The sequence below is a fragment of the Schistocerca gregaria genome, chromosome 8, assembly GCF_023897955.1.
Source record: "Schistocerca gregaria isolate iqSchGreg1 chromosome 8, iqSchGreg1.2, whole genome shotgun sequence".
Lineage (NCBI taxonomy): Eukaryota > Metazoa > Arthropoda > Insecta > Orthoptera > Acrididae > Schistocerca > Schistocerca gregaria.
In genome coordinates, this window is record NC_064927.1 from 476,282,670 (window position 1) to 476,305,437 (window position 22,768).

A 22,768-nucleotide genomic window follows, 5' to 3' on the forward strand; every position below is an offset into this window, starting at 1 on the left:
AATTGGAAAAAAGTGGGAGATGCGGCCTGGATTAGTTGAAAGAACCAGAGACTGTTTAGAGCTTCAGAGGGAGCATCAAATAACGGTTGACTAGAACAGGGAAAGGAGAACAGGTGAAAACGAATGGGTTGCTTTAAAAGATGGAATAGTGAAGACAGAAGTGGATCAAATAAGAAAAAAGACAAGGCGTGGTAGAAATCCTTGGATAACACAAGAAACATTGAACTTAATTGATGAATGGAGAAAATTGAAAAATGCAGCAAATGACGCAGTTGAAAGGGAATATAACGTCTAACAAACATGATTGAACCGAAGTGTGAAATTGCTAACAATAAAACCTCCCCTTCGCACCCCCCTCGGATTTAGTTATAAGTTGGCACAGTGGATAGGCCTTGAAAAACTGAACACAGATCAATCGATAAAACAGGATGAAGTTGTGTGGAACCATAAAACAATAAGCAAAATATACAAACTGATGTCGCAGAAAGCGTCCTATCTACCGATCTCTTCTTTTGCTCAAGTCATGCCACCAATCTCTTGTCCCCACGATTCTGATCGGTACTTCTTCATTAGTTACATCTCAACCTACCTAATCATCAACATTCTTCAGTAGCACCAGATTTCGAAATCTTCTACTTTCTTTCTATCTAAAATGTTTATCGTCCATGTTTCATTTCCATACATGGTTTACTTCAGACCTTCAGAAAAGACTTCCTGACACTTAAATCTATATTCAATGTTAACAGATTTTTCTTCTTCAGAAATGCTTTTCTTGCCATTTCAACTCTATATTTTATATCCTCTCTTTTCGGCCATCATCGGTTATTTTGTTTCCCAGACAGCAAAGCTCATCTAGTGCTTTAAGTGTCTCGTTTCCTAATCCGATTCTCTTTGCATCACCTGGTTTACTTCGACTCCATTTCATTATCCTTGTTTTGGTTTTTTTGATGTTCATCTCATATCCTCTTTTCAAAACAGTCAACTTTCTTCGTTTCGTTTACTGGTTGTTCAATGTATAGATTGAATAACGTCGGGGATAAGCTGAAATCTTCTCTCACGCCCTCTTCAACCACTGCTTCCCTTTCATGCCACTCGACTCATGTAACTGCCGTCTGGTTCCCGTACAAGTTATAAATCGTCTTTCGCTCCTTGTATCTTATCCCTGCTACCTACAGAATTTCAAAAAGAGTGTTCCAGTCAACATTGTCGAAAGCTTCCTCTAAGTCCACAAATGCTATAAATTGGTTCAATGGCTGTGAGCACTATGGGACTTAACATCTGAGGTCATCAGTCTCCTAGGACTCAGAACTACTTAAACCTAACTAACCTAAGGACATCACGCACAACCATGCCCGAGGCAGGATTCGAACCTGCGACCATAGCGGTCGCGTGGCTCCAGACTGAAGCGCCTAGAACCGCTCGGCCACTGAGGCAGGCTATAAAAATGCTAACCTATCTAATGAGATACTTAAAGTAATAAAGGAGTTTTGCTATTTGGGGAGCAAAATAACTGATGATGATCGAAGTAGAGAGGATATAAAATGTAGCCAGGCGATGGCAAGGAAAGCGTTTCTGAAGAAGAGAAATTTATTAACATCGATCATAGATTTAAGTGTCAGGAAGTCATTTCTGAAAGTATTTGTACGGAGTGTAGCCATGTATTGAAGTGAAACATGGACGATAAATAGTTTGGACAAGAAGAGAATAGAAGTTTTAGAAATGTGGTGCTACAGAAGAATGCTGAGGATTAGGTGGGTAGATCACATAACTAATTAGGAGGTACTAAATAGAATTGGGGAGAAGAGGAGTTTGTGGCACAACTTGACAAGAAGAAGAGACCGGTTGGTAGGGCATGTTCTGAGGCATCATGGGCTCACAAATGTAGCATTGGAGGGCAGCGTGGAGGGTAAAAATTGTAGAGGGAGACCAAGAGATGCATACACTAAACAGATTCAGAAGGATGTAGGCTGCAGTAAGTACTGGGAGATGAAGAAGCTTGCACAGGGTAGAGTAGCATGGAGAGTAGCATCAAATCAGTCTTCGGACTGAAGACTACATGATTACGATAAGAGACGGGTTACGCAGGAAATGTTGCACACCAGCACCAGGCGATTAATCCGAGGTGAGCTGCGTCAGACATGAGGCCCGGCTGTCTGGACCTGTGGAGCGGATTCGCCGTACCGGCGGGCACGGCCCACGCTTCTGGATGCCGCCTGCACTTGACACGACGCGGCCCGCCCGCAATACGGGATGAGGAGAGAGCCGCGGGGTTGCGCAACGCCCGATACACTTAGCCACCGGCGGCTCTCCCCACCACCCACGTCCGCGGACGGTTCGATCATTCGTCCTGTGAGGTCGCGCTGTCGTGGGAAGCAGCTGGAATCTATGCGCTCTTGTCTTGCGAGACAAATTACGCCGCATTTTGTTCATAACATCAACTTAACAATCGTTTAGTGTTGTATCATGTCAATTTTTTCCTCTGACACCCCTACAAAATAATCCTTACAAGAGCTGCACCCCAGATAATCCTGAACTAATAACGAGTATCAAAATGGATACAGGGATTAGTAAACTAGTCTCTCGTAGAGAGATTGAATATTACCCAATTCGCCATTAAAATTGCTACACCACAAAGATGACGTGCTCCAGACGCGTAATTTGCCCGATAGAAGATGCTATGATATGCAAATGATTAGCTTTTCAGAGCATTCTCACAAGGTTGGCGTTGGTGGCGACTCCTACAACGTGCTGACATGATGAAAGTTACCAACCGATTTCTCATACACAAACAGCAGGTTGACCGGCGTTGCCTGGTGAAACGTTGTTGTGATGCCTCGTGTGAGGAGGAGAAATGCGTACCATCACATTTCCGACTTTGATAAGGTCGGATTGTAGCCTATCGCGATTGCGGTTTATCGTATCGCGACATTGTTGCTCGCGTTGGTCGAGATACAATGACTGTTAGCAGAATATGGAATCGGTGCGTTCAGGAGAGTAATACGGAACGCTGTGCTGGATCCCAACGGCCTCGTATCACTAGCAGTCGAGATGACAGGCATCTTATCCTCATGGCTGTAACGGATCATGCGAACACGTCTCGATCCCTGAATCAACAGATGGGCACGTTTGCAAGACAACAACCATCTGCACAAACAGTTCGACGACGTTTGCAGCAGTATGGACTATCAGCTCGGAGACAATGGCTGCGGTTACCCTTAACGCTGCATCACAGACAGGAGCACCTGTGATGGTGTACTCAACGACGAACCTGGGTGTACGAATGGCAAAACGTCGTTTTTTCCGAAGAATCCAGGTTCTGTTTACAACATCATGATGGTCGCATCCGTGTTTGGCGACATCGCGGTGAACGCACTTTGGAAGCGTGTATTCGTAATCGTCGTACAGGCGTTACACCCAGCGTCATGGTATGGGGTGCCATTGGTTATACGTCTCGGTCACCTCTTGTTCGTATTGGCGACACTTTGAACAGTGGACGTTACATTTCAGATTTGTTATGACCCGTGGCTCTACCCTTCATTCGACCCCTGCGAAACCCTACATTTCAGCAGGATAATGCACGAGCGCATGTTGCAGGTCCTCAACGGGCCTTTCTGGATACAGAAAATGTACGACTACTGCCCTGACCAGCACATTCTCCAGATCTCTCACCAATTGAAAACGTCTGATCAATAGTGGCCGAGCAACTGGCTCGTCGCAATACGCCAGTTACTACTGTTAATGAACTGTGGCATCGTGTTGAAGCTGCATGGGCAGCTGTACCTGTACACGCCATCTAAGCTCTGTTTGAGTCAATGCCCAGGCATATCAAGGACGTAGTTGTTCTGGGTACTGATTTCTCAGGATCTATGCACCCAAATTGCTTGAAAATTTAATCATATGTCAGTTCTAGTACAATATATTAATCCAATGAATACCCGTTTATCATCTGCATTATTTCTTGGTGTAGCAATTTTAATGGCCAGTGGTGTATATCTCCCCAAATCCTTCAAAAATAAACGAATAATATACGTGTCCAAAACAACAAATAAAAAATCACTTCACTCCCTCCTGAGAGACAATCCCCACCATATAGGCTTTGAATTAAAAGAAATAGTACCGAGAGCATTAGAGAGTATTATACCAAATAAATTAGCAAACGTCGGATATGATCCACTTTGGTACACAAAACGGGTGAGAATACTGTTGCGGAAACAACTACAGTGCGTGCCAAATTTTAAAGAACGCTGAATCCCTAAGATTGACGATCTTTCACAGAAGCTCGAAATTTTGCGCGAGCTTCAATGCGAGATGATTATAATATGTTCCGCAACGAAGCTTCATCTCGAGACCCGGCTGAAAATCCCGAAGAGATTCTGGTCGTATGTGAAGGATGCCAGCGGCTAGTCACAATCAATGGCTTTTCTGCGCCATGGCAATCTATCGACGGCAGTGCTGCCAAAGTTACAAAACAAAGCCTTCAAAAATTCCTTCACCAAAGAAAGCGAAGTAAATATTCTAGAATTTGAATAAAAAACAATTGCCAACATAACTTAGAAGTTAAGTAGTGAAGAAACTTAAATCACTTAATAACAAACAAGTCTTCCGGTTTAGTCTGTACATCAATTACGTTTCTTTCAGAGTATGCTGATGCAACAGCGCGCACTCATCAATCATAGCGGGCACTCATCAATCATATACAACCGCTTGCTCGACGAAATCCGTTAGGAAAGACGGAAAAGCTGCACAAGACACACCAATATTCAAGAAGGGTAGTAGGAGTGATTCACTAAATTACAGGTCCATATCATTTACGTCGATATACAACAGTATTTTGGAACATATACTGTGTTCGAACATTATGAATTACCTCGAAGAGGACGGTCCATTGACACACACTCACAAGGGGAAGGCCTCAGACACGGCCAACCGATTCCGCTCAGACTTGGCAGGTCGCTTGTGTGCAACCTAAAACGAAGGACTCTAAGATATTTTGGGTCAACACCCCCGCAATTTTGAGGAAATCACCCCAATCGACTCAAAATTGGAGGGATCGATAGATAATTGTAAATAAAGCATTTTTTAATATCAGGTAAGGGGTCCGCAACGCAAAGTTTTTCAGAAATCGAGGAAAGAAACTTTTACAAGTGCCGCTTCTGTACCCACATGGTAAACACTTTTCGCCGACTCTTCGGAAGCAGTGTAGCTGTCGAAAGATCGCATTCTTGGTGCCGTGAGTTTATTTGTTTCGAATGTTTATATGACAAGTCCCATCCATCTAGCTGTTCGAAGAAAAGTGAGGACACGTAACAGTGACTGGAAGAGCCACTGTAAAGTGACCTGGAGTAACATTTTAGTTGTTGACTATCTCAAGAGATTTGAGAAATTTATTTTGCCTACCTTATTATTATCATTCCTTATTGATTTACTTACCTTATTAACCCTCCTATCCCAATCAATTGTGATATGGAAAAATACAAACGAAAAGAAGATTATCTGCTAGGTTTCTTCGAGATTCGAGCGCAGGTTCTCCAATTCCCAGCCACTTACCTTGACTGTTGCGCTATCTTTTTTGTTAATCTCACTTTTTCGCTTTCATTCGTTGCATACGCTCGGGGTGGACGTCGTAAGACATCCGTTTGAACTCGTTGTTGATCGATTAACTCAGTTTTTTATTGCAGAGAGCGGCTAACCCTCTCACCAAACACGCTGAGGTACCGTACCGGCGATATCGATGCTGTCGATGAGAAGCGTTTACCATGTTGTTACAGAACGGAAGTTGTAAAAGTTTCTTACCTCGATTTCTGGAAAAGTATGCGTCTGCGGACCCATACCTGATGATGAAAAATGCTCTTGTTGTGTACATAGTTCCACGTAGTCAGCGCGTGCACAACTTTCCCACTAGAGCGCGCCCCGCTAAGCACAACAGCGCAGGCGCAGCGCTCGTCCATCTCCGCACTACGAGATGGCACTGCCTTCGAGACGGACCCAATTCTGCTTCCGCCGATCGACGTGTTAATATGTAATGCAGCCAATGAGATTGCTGCTAACGTAGAACCTTTTCTCCTCTCGGATCACACTCCTGCAGTGATACAAGAATACGCAAGGTATTATAACGAGTGTACAGACCTCCGATTAGTTAGTCTGCATCAGTCTGCAATAATTTGCATCAGTCTGCATTTGTCTGTACCAGTCTGTAGTCAAGTTTCAGTCTGCGCCTAATAAGATTACCATATTCCTGTACATAGCCATGAAGAGAAATGCATAGACACTTTGTCAAGTATCAGAGATATGTGAGAATAAGATTAACGTACCAAGACCAAAGGAACAGCAGATTTTCAATTGTAAACAGCATCCAGAATCAAGTTACGCAATGTCTATGTTTTCTTATTATTTTAATAAATGTGTGTGAAAATTAATCAAGTTCTGTTTAAAGTTGGTCACCGTCAACCTGCTACTCTAAGCGTGCAAGTGGCATTTCTATCGTCTGACCTAACGGGAGAAGGTAAACACGCCACGATAAGACCACGAGACATATTGCTGACACTCGCCTACTTCGTTAGAGCGACAAGTCAAATAATCTGATGGTGTGTATAACGAAGGTCTTACAGTGCGCACACCACAGTTCTATTTAGAATTATCTATCGATCCCGCCAATTTTGAGTCGATTGCTCGTCGTAACCTTTAGGGGTGATTTTCTCAAAAACGCGGGGGTGTTGACACGAAATATCTTAGATTCCTTCGTTTTAGGTTGTACACAAGCGGCCTGCCAAATTTGAGTCGAATCGGTTGGCCGTGTCTGAGGCCTTCCCCTTGTCAGTAGGGAATTAGAAAACATCGTTCTTGTGAAACATCTCTTTACTCACACAAAGTGTTGAGTGCTGTTGACAAGGGATTTCAAACTGATTCCGCATTTCTGGATTTCCAGAAGGCTTTTGACACTAAAGCAGCTTGTAGTGAAATTGCGTGCTTATCGAATATCGTCCCATTTATGCGACTGGTTTCCTGATTTCCTTTCAGAGTGATCACAATTCATAATAATAACTTACAGAAGCGATCTCTGGCATTCCCCAAGGTAGTGTTATAGGCTTCTTGTTTCTTGTCTATATAAACGATTTAGGAGACGATCTGGGCAGCCGTATTAAGTTATTTGCAGATGATGGTGTCGTTTATCGGCTAGTAAACTCATCGGAAGATAAAAAAAATAGCAAAACGATTTAGGAAAGATATCTGAATGGTGCGAAAATTGGCAATTGACCCTAAATAATGAGAAGTGTGAGTCATCCATATGAGTGCTAAAGGAATTTGTTGAAATTCGGCTATGCGATAAATCAGTCAAATCTAAAGGCCGTAAATTCAACTAAATAACTGTGAATTACAATTACGAACAATTTGAACTGGAGGCAACACAGAAAATGCTGTGGGGAAGTCAAACAAAAGGCTCTATTTTATTGGCAGAAGAGTTAAGAAATGTAACAGGTCCACTAAATAGACTGTCTGCACTACGCTTGTCCGTCATGTTTTGAAGTATCTGCGCGGTCTGGGATCCTTACCAGATAGGATTAACGGAGTACATCGAGAAAGTTAAAAAAAAGAGAAGTGTGTTTTCTATTAGCGCCAAATACGGGAGAGAGTGTCACTGACATGACACAGGATTTGGGGCGGACGTCATTAAAACAATGGCGTTTTTTGTTGCGGCGGAATATTCTCACAAATTTAAATAAGCAGCTTTACCCTCCGAATGCGAACGCATTTTGTTGACGCCGCACTAATTGGAAGAACGATTCATCCCAATAAAATAAGGGAAATCAGCGTTCGCACGGAAAGATACAGCTGTTCGTTTTTTGCGCACGCTGTCAGTGATTGGAATAATAGAAATTTTTGTGAAGTGTTTCGATGAACTCTCTGATATTCAGTTAAGTGTGATTTGCAGGGTATCCATATAGAGGTAGAAGTAGATAGCCTACGAGGTAGGCTTGAGGACTTGAAGTTATTACTGCTCCAAAGCCAACGATTGATTCCGTGTATTCAGAAAGTTTACGAAATCTGACCACTCGACTGGAAAACGTACAGCGCTAATAGTCAATACACCATCTCCAGTTTAGATTAGAGTTCAAAGGAAATAAATCCAAAGTCACATATAACTCCACATTCCAAGATTCCACGGAAACATTAAACACTTTTAACCACGCCGCCTCCTCTGCAGAAGGCACAGATTGGGAGAACCGCTGGACGACTCTTCACTCCAAGAAACGTTATGTCTTGGTCACAAAATCTGCGTGATATGTACCTGCGTGAACACATCTGGCACGCTACCGGGCCCCAACACAGCGCTCAAAAACCATCGACCCGTAATTTATGAGGACAGTGGGACCTTTTTGTAAACGGCTAGCACTACATACCTTCGGAAACTCACTGAGGATTAGTGAAATCATTGCTACGCAGTGTCGCTACTGTACTGCGTAGCATAGGTTTACCCAACATGCTATTACACAGGAACTGATAATGTTTTAGCTCACGACTGTACAAGTTAACATTCTGTTGTGTCATCACGCCAGTTCTTCCCATGCTCAGTGAGCTTGGGTCTCACCGAGGATGCGACATAATTGTCACATGGGTTTCACCGGTTTATTATTCACTGACGTCTTCTTCTCGCATCACATTCCATACATTCAGTACGACATCAGATGCTTGCAACATCTTGGCTGTACTTAAATATAATACAAAATATACCTCTATCACCCTATAGGTTTCATCCATACTACTCTGGAACAAAATATATTGCATAAAACCACTCTGAATTCGAGTGGAGATTGTTGTTGTTGTTGTGGTCTTCAGTCCTGAGACTGATGCAGCTCTCCATGCGCAGTGGTTACCACACTGGACTCGCATTCGGGAGGACGACGGTTCAATCCCGTCTCCGGCCATCCTGATTTAGGTTTTCCGTGATTTCCCTAAATCGCTTCAGGCAAATGTCGGGATGGTTCCTTTGAAAGGGCACGGCCGATTTCCTTCCCCATCCTTCCCTCACCCGAGCTTGCGCTCCGTCTCTAATGACCTCGTTGTCGATGGGAAGTTAAACACTAATCTCCTCCTCCTCCTCCTCCTCCCATGCTACTCTATCCTGTGCAAGCTTCTTCATCTCCCAGTACGTACTGCAGCCTACATCCTTCTGAATCTGCTTGGTGTATTCATCTCTTGGTCTCCCTCTACGATTTTTACCCTCCACTCTGCCCTCCAATAATAAATGCCTCAGAACATGTCCTACCAACCGATCCCTTCTTCTAGTTAAGTTGTGCCACAAACTCCTCTTCTCCCCAAACCTATTCAGTACCTCCTCATTAGTTATGTGATCTACCCATCTAATCTTCAGCATTCTTCTGTAGCACCACATTTCGAAATCTTCTATTCTCTTCTTGTCTAAACTATTTATCGTCCATGTTTCACTTCCATACATGGCTACACTCCATACAAATAGTTTCAGAAACGGCATCCTGACACTTAAATCTACTCCAGATATTAACAAATTTTGCTTCTTCAGAAACGCTTTCCTTGCGATTGCCAGTCTACATTTTATATCCTCTCTACTTCGACCATCATCAGTTATTTTGCTCCCCAAATACCAAAACTCCTTTACTACTTTAAGTGTCTCATTTCCTGATCTAATTTCCTCAGCATCACCCGACTTAATTCGACTACATTCCATTATCCTCGTTTTGCTTTTGTTGATGTTCATCTTATATCCTCCTTTCAAGACACTGTCCACTCCGTTCAACTGCTCTTCCAAGTCCTTTGCAGTCTCTGACAGAATTACAATGTCATCGGCAAACCTCAAAGTTTTTATTTCTTCTCCATGGATTTTAATAGCTACCCCGAACTTTTCTTTTGTTTCCTTTACTTCTTGCTCAATGTACAGAGATGTACAGAGAGGAGATTAAAACTTCATATTGTACCATGCGTTGCTTCCCTCTCGGCATGTCCCAGTTGTTTTCCTCCCATTCAATAGTGAAGCAGTATGTCTTTCAAATTGTCTGCAATATCCATGATTTCCTCATCCCTATCCATTTATTCTTTTGTTTCAGTCATCTCATTTGTGGACCTGAGTCTACTCGTGTTATTTCTAAATCTTCATACCAATCAAGTGCTTTTGAAGATCTGAATCGTTTTAAGCTGCCGCACATTTCCGTCATTACAAATTTAATGAGTAATTACTCGATATGCTGTGAAGCAGAGTGACATATTTGAAACATCATCTAATTATTACTACAGTACTGCTACCACTGTCTTTATTGTATTATTATACAGGGCTACTAGAAATGATTCATTCGTTTTCAGAACTCTATATTTTCCAAAGCGTTACACTTACAAATACGTTTGATGCGTGAATAAAACCAAATTTCTACGTCCTATGTGTTCCCCTCTGATGCGGTAGTCAAACTCGTTCCATACCCTACGTAGCAACATCCTGTCAATGGTCATCACAGCAACATTGATCCATTCTTCGAGGTGTTCCAGTGTTTCCAGAATGAGATTTTCACTCTACAGCGGAGTGTGCGCTGATATGGAACTTCCTGGCAAATTAAAACTGTGTGCCGTGTCGAGACTCTAACTCGAGACCTTTGTTCCAGTGCTCTTCGCGCTGGGACTACGTAAACAAGGTCCTTAATATACACCCAAAGGAAAAATCACAAGGTGACCTTGGAGGGCCAAGGAAGCAGAACCACATGAACTTCGCCACTACGCCCAATCCAGAGGCGCGAAAGTTCGCCGTTTGGGCAGCGACGAACACCGATTCCCCAAAGAGAGGGTGTCCTGTCTGGCTGTAAGACGAAATACAGCAGGCAGTTGTGGAAGCAAGCACGGCTGCAACATATCAAGATAAGAGATACCCATCACAGTCATCTCACAGAAGAAAAACGGCCCATACACCTTCGTCTGTGACACTGCACGGAAAACATTAACCTTCGGCGAATCTCGTTTACGCGTCAAAATTTCATGAGTATTTTCAGTGGCCCACACTTAAATGGAAGGTTGCTTCGTCCCTGAAAATGTGCTTCGAGACTAAATGTTCATCCGAGACACAAAGGTTTTTTTATTGCTTTGTCGCCATTTTCTAAACGCAGTGTGGTCGTAACGTCCACTGGTATTCACAATACAAACGCTTCTGTCGGAGCATAGGAACGGCGCATATGCCCGTGTTTAAGAGAATGACTGAAAAGTGGGATATAAGCTGCTCACTCTACCTTCTTCTGACCTTTACAATTTTTCCCAAACATTTTGGCATGTGAACATATTCACGTTGTTTTTAGCACACAGTCAACATGGGTTTAGAAAACATCGTTCCTGTGAAACACAACTAGCTCTTTATTTACATGAAGTGCTGAGTGCTATTGACGAGGGATTTCAGATCGATTCCGTATTTCCGGAAGGCTTTTGACACTGTACCACACATGCGGCTCCTAGTGAAATTGCGTGATTATGGAGTATCGTCTCAGTTATGTGACTGGATCTGTGATTTCCTGTCAGAGAGACCACAGTTCATAATAACTGACGGAAAGCCATCGAGTAAAACAGAAGTGATTTCAGGCGTTCCCAAAGGTAGTGTTATAGGCCCTTTGCTGTTCCTTATCTATATATACGATTTGGGAGACAATCTGAGCAGCCGTCTTCGGTTGTTTGCAGATGACGCTGTCGTTTATCAACTAATAAAGTCAAGAAGATAAAAAAAAACTGCAAAAAGACTTAGAAGAAATATCGAAATGGGGCGTAAAGTGGCAGTTGACCTTAAATAACGAAAAGTGTCAGGTGATCCACATGAGTGCGAAAAGGAAATCGTTAAACTTCGGTTACACGATAAATCAGTCTAATCTAAAAGCCATAAATTCAGTTAATATCTAGGTATTACAACTAAGAATACCTAGGTATTACAACTAAGAATAACTTAAATTGGAAGGAACCCATAGAAAATGTTGTGGGGAAGGCTAACCAAAGACTGCGTTTTATTGGCAGGGCACTTAGAAAATGTAACAGACCTACTAAGGAGACTGCCTACACTACGCTTGTCCGTCCTATTTTAGAATACTGTTGCGCGGTGTGGGATCCATACCAGATAGGACTAACTCAGTACATCAAAAAAGTTCAAAGAAAGGCAGAACGTTTTGTATTAACGAGAAATGTGGGAGAGAGTGTGACAAAAATGATACTGGATTTGGGATGGACATCATTAAAAGAAAGACATTTTTTGTTGCGACAGAATCTTCTCACAAAATTCCAATCGCCAACTTTCTGCTCCGAATGTGAAAAATATTTTGTTGACACCGACTTACATAGGGAGGAACGATCACAAAGGTAAAATAAGGGAAATCAGAGCTCGTACGGAACGATATAGGTGTTCATTTTTCGAGCGCGCTATACGATATTGGAATAATAGAGAATAGTGAAGGTGGTTCGATGAACTGATAGAATGGGATTGTCAGGATCAGTAAATAATGCCCTTGAACATCTGAAACTAGCCTTTACAAATAGCTTCATCTACATGAATATGTCACTCACTTCACCAAAAGAAATAACTTCCATAATAAAATCTTTAAAAACAAAGCATTCTAGCGGTTACGATGAAATATCAACAAAGTTAATTAAGGCATGTTCTTGTGAGTTTAGTACAATTCTAAGTTACTTGTGTAACCAGTCAGTTATAACTGGGACATCTCCTGACTGGCTGAAATATGCAGATGTTAAGCCTCTATTCAAGAAAGGAGATAAAGAGATGCCATCAAACTACAGACCGATTTCACTTTTGCCAGCATTCACAAAAATTTTAGAAAAAGTAACGTACAGGCAGCTTCTCAACCATCTGACCACAAATAACATATTATTAAGAAGTCAGTTTGGATTTCTGAAGGGTTCTGATATCGAAAAGGCTATTTACACCAACAGTGAAAATATACTTAATTCATCAAATAACAAGTTACAAGCAGCAGGTATTTTCTGACATTTGTCAAAGGCATTCGATTGTGTAAACCACAACATCCTCTTAAATAAATTAGAATTCTATGGTGTCATCGGCAGTGCTGCAAAATGGTTCAAGTCATACCTCGCTAACAGGAAACAAAGGGTGCCAGTGCAAGGGACTAGTGAATTAAGTCATCAGTCATCACCAGAGAGGGAAGAAATTACATGTGGTGTCCCACAAGGATCCATCTTAGGGCCATCGCTTTTTCTTGTGTTCATTAATGATCTTTCATCAGTTACACTGCCAGAAGCAGAGTTCATTTTGTTTGCAGATGACACAAGTATTGCAATAAATAGTATGTCGAGTGTAGGTCTAGAAAGATCTGCTAATGATATTTTCATGGATATTAATAAATGGTTTAAAGCCAACTCATTGACATTAAACTTTGAAAAGACTCACTACATGCAATTCAGAACATGTAAGAGGTTTCCACCCAGCGTATGCATAAAGTATGAAGAAGAGCAGATAGAAGAGGTTGACAGTCTTACATTCCTGGGATTACAACTTGATAATAAATTCAGTTGGGAGGAGCACACCACAGAACTGCAGAAACGCCTTAACAAATCTGTATTTGCAATTCGAGTGTTAGCAGACATAGGCGACATGAAAGTGAAAATGGTTGCATACTTTGCCTACTTTCATTCCATAATGTCATATGGTATAATATTTTGGGGTAACTCTTCAAGTCAAGCAAAAGTTTTCAGAGACCAAAAGCGTGTAATACGTATTATTTGTAGTAAACTCACAGACGTCTTGTAGAAACCTCTTCAAAGAACTGGGTATACTAACTACTGCCTCTCAGTATATTCACTCCTTAATGAAATTTGTACTAAATAATATATCTCTTTTTCCAACAAACAGCTCAGTTCATACATTCAATACCAGGAATAAAAATAATCTGCACAAGGACTTAAAAGCACTTACTTTAGTTCAAAAAGGGGTCCACTACTCAGGAACACTCATCTTCAATAATTTGCCAGCAAACATACAAAATTTAGTTACAAATAAAGATAAGTTAAAAAGGAGCCTGAAAGACTTACTAGTGGCCAACTCCTTCTACTCCATTGACGAATTTTTTAATAGAAGCAAATGATGTGTTGTATATATTTATACTATTAGTATTGTTATTTCAGCTTTAAAAAAAGTGACATGTTCCACATCCACGAGGATCTCCTCAACACGGATCTATGGAACGAAAAACTAATCTAATCTAATCTAATCTAATCTAACCCTGTGCCAGGCACTTAAATGTGATTTGCAGAGTATCCATGTAGATGTAGATGTAGAACATGCAACTCACTTGCACTCCCACAAGTTCCACTAACTGTAACTCCGTCACATCCACTAGTCCATGGCTATAAGTGAATCACATCCATTCACTTTAACTTGGCCATTCTGTCTCACTGATTCGACTCAACTGATTGCCGTTGTCTCTTTTTGTCTCTCTGTCAATGTCTCCTGTGTCACGCTACAGACTCCTTCCTTCTGTGCTACTACTACTACTACTACTACTACTACTGCCTCTTCTCACTACCGCTGTCTCTCTCTTGTTCTCCTTTAACGCTAGTGTCTCAGTCATTCCATCCTACTGCTGCTGTCTCTTCTCACTGTCCCTACATCTCTTTTCATCGTTGTCATTGAGACAGTCATTGTCTCTTATTATCACTGGCTCCCGCCCACTTCCAGTTTTTCTGTTCCTTTACTCCTCTCCCACTGGCACTGTCTCTTTCACTCTTTCTCAAAGCACTGTTTCTCACTGTCAGCTGTGCTCTGCTACCACTGTGTCCCTCTCTTTCTCCCTTATTGTCACTGTCTCCTTCACTCTGTCTACACCACAGTGAGTGTCTACAGGCTTCCAGTATCTATTACTTTCCCATCTCTTTTCCACTACCCTGTCACCAACGCTCTCAGCATAAAAAAGCGAGAATACGTTCTCTTGCCAAAATGTTTGAGAAAAATTTTAAAAGTGTTGGTTAAGTTAGAATGAGGCAGGTGGCACACCATCTTCCACTCACAGTCGTTTAAACAGAAGCATACTGACCCTTTTTGTGCTCTGATAGCAGCGTTTTTCCGCTGGTTCTCCCTTCTTTTCCCTGCCACAGCAGGGCATGTCAGTCAAGTGAAAAGAACTTTATGTGTCAGAAGAAATTCAATGTTTCCTTATGTGAAATTGAAGTAAAGCAAAACTAATTTTACACCTCATCTAGAATTTTACGTGCACGATAATTTTGCATGTGCTTCAGTACCATAACATGGGATTCCCAGAACCTTCTGATGCTAACGCACAAGCAACAGTACTGCATATTTATTCGCCCAACGTCCCTTTATAAACTATGTTCTCGTCTCACACTGGATTCTACATGGGCGTTAAAGGACTTCTATGTACTGACTTGGCAGAAAGTCCTAAGAAATTGTGGTCCTATGTCAAAGCGGTAGGTGGATCAAAACAGAATGTCCAGACACTCTGTGACCAAAATGGTACTGAAACAGAGGATGACAGACTGAAGGCCGAAATACTAAATGTCTTCTTCTAAAGCTGTTTCACATAGGAAGACTGCACTGTAGTTCCTTCTCTAGATTGTCGCACAGATGACAAAACGGTAGATATCGAAATATACGATAGAGAAACAATTACAATCGCTTAAAAGAGGAAAGGCCGCTGGACCTGATGGGATACCAGTTCGATTTTACACAGAGTACGCGAAGGAACTTGCCCCCCTTCTTGCAGCGGTGTACCGTAGGTCTCTAAAGGAGCGAAGCGTTCCAAAGGATTGGAAAAGGGCACAGGTCATCCCCGTTTCCAAGAAGGAACGTCGAACAGATGTGCAGAACTATAGACCTATATCTCTAACGTCGCTCAGTTGCAGAATTTAGGAACGCGTATTATGTTCGAGTATAATGACTTTTCTGGAGAATAGAAATCTACTCTGCAGGAATCAGCATGGGTTTCGAAAAAGACGGTCGTGTGAAACCCAGCTCGCGCTATTCGTCCACGAGACTCAGAGGGCCATAGACACCGGTTCCCAGGTAGATGCCGTGTTTCTTGACTTCCGCAAGGCGTTCGATACAGTTCCCCACAGTCGTTTAATGAACAAAGTAAGAGCATATGGACTATCAGACCAATTGTGTGATTGGATTGAGGAGTTCCTAGAAAACACAACGCAGCATGTCATTCTCAATGCAGAGAAGTCTTCCGAAGTAAGAGTGATTTCAGGTGTGCCGCAGGGGAGTGTCATAGGACCGTTGCTATTCACAATATACATAAATGACCTGGTGGATGACATCGGAAGTTCACTGAAGCTTTTTGCAGATGATGCTGTGGTGTATCGAGAGGTTGCAACAATGAAAAATTGTACTGAAATGCGGGAGGATCAGCAGCGAATTGACGCATGGTGCAGGGAATGGCAATTGAATCTCAATGTAGACAAGTGTAATGTGCTGAGAATACATAGAAAGCTAGATCCCTTATCATTTAGCTACAAAATAGCAGGTCAGCAACTGGAAGCAGTTAATTCCATAAATTATCTTGGAGTATGCATTAGGAGTGATTTAAAATGGAATGACTATATAAAGTTGATTGTCGGTAAAACAGATGCCAGACTGAGATTCATTGGAAGAATCCTAAGGAAATGCAATCCGAAAACAAAGAAAGTAGGTTACAGTACGCTTGTTCGCCCACTGCTTGAATACTTCTCAACAGTGTGGGGTCCGTACCAGATAGGGTTCATAGAAGAGATAGAGAAGATCCAACGGAGAGCAGCGCGCTTCGTTACAGGATCATTTAGTAATCGCGAAAGCGTTACGGAGATGATAGATAAACTCCAGTGGAAGACTCTGCAGGAGAGACGCTCAGCAGCTTGGTACGAGCTTTTGTTAATGTTTCGAGAACATACCTTCACCAAAGAGTCAAGCGAAGAGACCACGAGGATGAAACAGAGAGATTAGAGGCCACACAGGAGCATACCGACAATCCTTCTTTCCACGAACAATACGAGACTGGAATAGAAGGGAGAACCGATAGAGGTACTCAGGGTACCCTCCGCCACACACCGACATGTGGCTTGCGGAGTGTGGATGTAGATGTAGATGTAGAGGTATTTTCCGTGTACAGGTAGGATAAGTTTGAATCTCAGTATCTCGGAAGCGTATAAAGACGTCAAAAACTTTTTCAAGGCTGTTTGAGATCGGAATCTTAGAAATATAAAAATGACACCCATTTGCTCTTCATAGCCATTTTGTAGTCTGCTGCTCGTGTTTGGTACGAAAAAGTGGCATAAAAACTCGTTTTGGGTGTTTTCAGTGGTACCACCCACAAAATAATGGTGCCTCCATGTCTCTTAAGGCGCACCACACACCACATCAAATGTGAATGGAAGCTACCGATTTGCTCTATTTGCCTGAGTCGTAGTAAGTGTGAAATATTCAAAGACCCTTTGACCCTCTTCTGTGGGTAGTGACAGTAAGACGATCCTTCAACTGGGAATACAAAAAGTTCCTAGCCCAAGGGCTATAAAAACACTCATCAGTATCTTTCTATCATCAACATGACCCTCCGAAGAACCTTGTTTAATGCGCGGCGTTTTTTGGAACATATTAGGTAGCGCATGGTGCCGTATGCATACCGATTTGCAGATGCAGTAGTTTGGAAAATATAGAACTCCGGAAAAAAGTAAATCATGTGTACTAACTCAATATAATGATGATGTATTACGGATATTGTAATGATTAATACAATCGCTATTATTGTCATTGTTATTATTGTTAATATACACTGCACGTAAACTACGCATATTGTGTTAGTGAATCCCGTAGGATATCTGGTTCGACGTAAGAAAGGGAAGAACGCTTTATGTAATCTTGTCAGCTAGAACAAATAAATATGTCTATGGATTCCCTCTTAACAGCGGGTCCCCGTTTAAGCAGCCTGCATGCACACATGTCACCTCATCCCCTAATTTCTTACAGAGAGGGGAGAAGGGCGGATACAAGCAACGTATTACTAGAACAGACCAACTGCAGCAATAACTGGCGGAATATTAGGCATGCGCAATTTACTAATACCGGGGATACTTCTTCTCTGTGCGTGCATTCGGTGCTGATTAGCGCTACTGCAACATTTAAAGTCGTACCTGCTTCACCTGGTCTGCACTCGTTCTGACACTCCGCTCCGAATGGTCGTAGACATACACTGATCATCCAGAACGTTACGAACACCGAACCACTATCGATAAAGACCCGACGACAGCAGCGCCAGCTAGCGATGAACGACTGCTAGTCAGACACACACACGCTGTATCAGTGAGCGTCGCGCACTCTATCTGAATTTGACCGAGGGTAGATTCCGATGGCACGGAGGCTCGGTGGGAACATTTCGGGCACTGCAGTGCTTGTCGGGTGTTCGAGGAGGGCTGCGGTGAGGGTCTTCAATACGTGGCGAAACCAAGGTGAAACCACATCCAGACGTCGTAGGGTTGGGTGGCCACCCCTCATTATAGATGCCGGACGTCGTAGGCTGGGAAGACTGGTAAAAGAGGACAGGCGGATAGCTGTGGCGGAACTAACGTCAGACTTTAATGCTGGGCAGAGTACAACTGCGTCTGAACACACAATGCACCGAACACTCCCCCGGGCCTCCTCAGCCGACGACCCAAGCATGTGCCAGTGTTAACATCACGACATCTGGAACTACAACTGAAACCGCGCAGTGGCAGGCGTTGCATGGTCTGATATACTACTGGCCATTAAAACTGCTACACCAAGAATGATGCAGATCATAAACAGGTATTCATTGGACAAATATATTATACGAGAATTCACATGTGATTACATTTTTACGCCATTTCGGGTGCATAGGTCCTGAGAAATCAGTACCCAGAACAACCACCTCTGGCCGTAATAACAGACTTGATACCCCTGGGCATTGCGTCAAGCAGAGCTTGGATGGCGTGTACAGGTACAGCTGCCCATGCAGCTTCAACACGATACCACAGTTCATCAAGAGTAGTGACTGGCGTATTGTGACGAGCCAGTTGCTCGGCCACCATTGAGCAGACGTTTTCAATTGGTGAGAGATCTGCAGAATGTGCTGGGCAGGGCAGTAGTAGAACATAATCTGTATCCAGAAAGGCCCGTACAGTACCTGGAACATACGGTCGTGCATTATGTTGCTGAAATATAGGGTTTCCCTGGGATCGAATGAAGGGCAGAGCCACGAGTCGTGACACATCTGAAATGTAACGTCGACTGCTCAAAGTGCCGTCAATGCGCACAAGAGGTGATCGAGACGTATAACCAGTGGCATCCCATACCATCACGCCAGGTGATACGCCAGTATGGCGATGACGAAAACACGCTTCCAATGTGCGTTCAGCGCAATGTCGCCAAACATGGATACGACCATCATGATGTTGTAAACAGAACTTGGATTCACCCGAAAAAATGACGTTTTGCCATTCGTGCACCCAGGTTCGTCGTTGAGTACACCATCGCAGGCGCCCCTGTCTGTGATGTAGCGCCAAGGGTAACCGCAGCCATGGTTTCCGAGCTGATAATCCATGCTGCTGCAAACGTCGTCAAACTGTTCGTGCAGATGGTTGCTGTCTTGCAAACGTCCCCATCCGTTGACTCAGGGATCGAGGCGTGGCTGCACGATCCGTACAGCTATGCGGATACGATGTCTGTCATCTCGACTGCTAGTGATAGAGGCCGTTGGGATCCAGCACGGCGTTCCGTATTACCCTCCTGCACCCATCGATTCCATATTCTGCTAACAGTCATTGGATCTCGACGAATGCGAGCAGCCATGTTGTGATACGATAAACCGCGTGGCCGAGCGCTTATAGGCGCTTCAGTTCGGAACCGCTACGGACGCAGGTTCGAATTCTGCCTCGGGACTGGATGTGTGTGATGTTCTTAAGTTAGATAGGTTTAAGTAGTTCTAAGTTCTAGGGGACTGATGACATCAGATGTTCAGTCCCATAGTGCTCAGAGGCATTTTAACCATTTCATAAACCGCAATCGCGATAGGCTACAATCCGACCTTTATCAAAGTCCGAAACGTGTTGGTACGCATTTCTCTTCCTAACACGAGGCATCCCAACAACGTTTCACCAGGGAACGCTGGTCAGCTGCTGTATTTGTATGAGAAATCGGTTGGAAACTTTCCTCATGTCAGCACGTTTTAGGTGTCGCCACCGGCGCCAACCTTGTGTGAATGCTCTGAAAAGCTAATCATTTGCATATTACGGCATCTTCGTGGTGGCGGTTAAATTTCGCGTTTGTAGCACGTCATCTTCGTGATGTAGCGATTTTAATGGCCAGTAGTTTATGATAATACATGTCGTATGTGTTACGCTGTGTCAGTATGACACAACACGCGCCCACGTTCCCTGTTCGCGATTGGGTATATATCAGAGATGCGGATCCATACACTGTATTGGAATACGGCTGTTTTATTCTGAGTCATACTGAATTTTAGCGGTGTTTTGTTCTGACGGATAACGAATGATGGGTACAAATTTCCGAGCTTTTCAGCTCTAATGTTTTACTTACATGTTCAGCTGATTATGTGGCTTTTAGTGCCACGAAACTAGTTTCGATTCAATAATAAAGGACTAAGTAGAGCTAAAGCGGTTTATTAATACCGTAGATGACTACTCACAACTGTGGTAGCGCTACCTCAGGACTGTCTGCTAGTGTGAAAGTGATTCGACGAACCCCCTTCGAGGCACTCATGTATGATTTGCAGAGGAGCCATGTAGATGTAGATGATGAGGAAATGACGATGAGTACACACATCCAGCCTCGATCGGAGAAAATCTCCAACCTGGCCAAGAATCGATCCTGGGTCCCGGTATCGAGAGTCAGTAACGCTAACCACAAGACCAAGAGCTGCTGACTTTTTCTGAAAGATATTACATTGCACCCTTCACAACCACATCATTTCTTCCTGAAGCCAAAGCGCTTGCAGAAATGTTGGTGCGGACGTTCAAGTCGCTCGTGGAACAGCTCACTCAGCAGTACAATAAGGATAACGCATTGTTAATATTTCTTTTCTAACATATACAGCTCCACGTGATACAAAATCTCCAGCTGTAAAAGTGCACAGGAGACCACACCGTGCTTTAACGTCATTTTGAAAACCACTCGTGCATCCACCGACTGACTTTCGACAAAAGTCGATACAAAAGTTTGTTAGTTTAATGGCCTGGTAGTCATTACAGAGTGTAAACTCGAAAAGATATATTGTGTAGCAGGCACAGTCGCACAGCAGTTAGGCAATGTGGTGTACAAAATAAAACCACAAAATGGTGTCGCAGATCGCTAGAAATATCAAGTGCAACAACAAGATAGAGCTCATAGGTTGTTTCGTTTTTCAGGTTCGAAAGACTTCTATGGAGCCAGCCCACTCAGGGAGCTACAGATTCAGCAGCCATCGGCCCCTGACATCGCCTCCGTCAGCCGGGAACAGCTGCAGGTAACGGACGACACACAGATGGATGTGGACGTTACGCTCCACCTCACAGATGAGCCTACGGAAGTTGACGTGGCAAATAGATTGACTGAGTACCACCTAATCGAGGTTTGGTTTTTCCCAGTACCGCAGGTAAATGGCGGGGGGAGGAGGGGGGGAGGGAGAACGTGTGTACCCACCACAGTTCGGCAAGCATGGAAGTATGGAGCTACGTAAGTAACCTTCATCAGCTTCCTCCACCTGCCTCCACCCCATCAGTTTTCTTGAAACTCTGGGAAACAACACCATGTCTCTGGCAATCGAGATGTAGTCTGCTCTTATGGTACCTAAAACATACGTCCACTCGAATCTTTCAACCCCTATCCCTTTGCAAAACGTGCGTCCAATCACCACCTTCCATCCCTACACATTCAGTTTCAAATTTTACAAGGGTATCTTCTGATGCAGACTACATCAAACGAAACAGGAAAGAGAGAACTAATAGTAAAAGAAAAGCACGGAGCAACAAATCACGAAATTACGTTAACTGGGAGAAGCGTGAGATATTACGAACCGCACTTCCATACGACTGCTTACATCAGGATAGTTTGACTGTGCTTCGTGGTGGTGGTGGTGGTGTGTTGGGGCTTATGGGCGCTCAACATCGACGTCATCAGCGCCCTGACACACATTAAAAGGAACGAACGTGGACAGATCTAAAAAAAACTGAAGCACACACTGAAAGAAAGCAGGAAAAGCAGGAAAATGTTACATAAGAAAGTAAAACCTAAGGAAAGGGGAAACATAGCAACAAGAATGTCACAGGAAATTGTTATTGGCTGCCCACTTACATAAAATATGGGCTAGCTTGTCACACAGTGAGCAAATTAAAATCCTCTCCCTAAAATCTTTGTAAAAACATTTGACGTGTCACAGAATTTTAAAACTTTAGCCACATTCGTCCGAGTGTTGCCTGAAAGAGATGGCAGGCCCGCTGGCAAGTCAGCTGCGGCCCGCTGGTCAGAAAATAAAACGCAATCCAATAAAACTTGGCTCACAGTGACCTGGACGCCGCAAGCACCACACATTGGAGGGTCCTCTCGCCGGAGCAGGTAGCCATGCGTCATAGGGCTGTGGCTTATTCGAAGCCGAATGAGGAGAACCTCGTCCCGTCGATGGGGCTGAAAGGAAGTACACCACACACGCGTTGTGGGCTTGACTATACGGAGCTTATTCTCAGTCACTTCCCGCCACTCATCCTCCCACCGACGCATAACCCGTGAGCTCAACAGCGAGGTGAGTGCGTG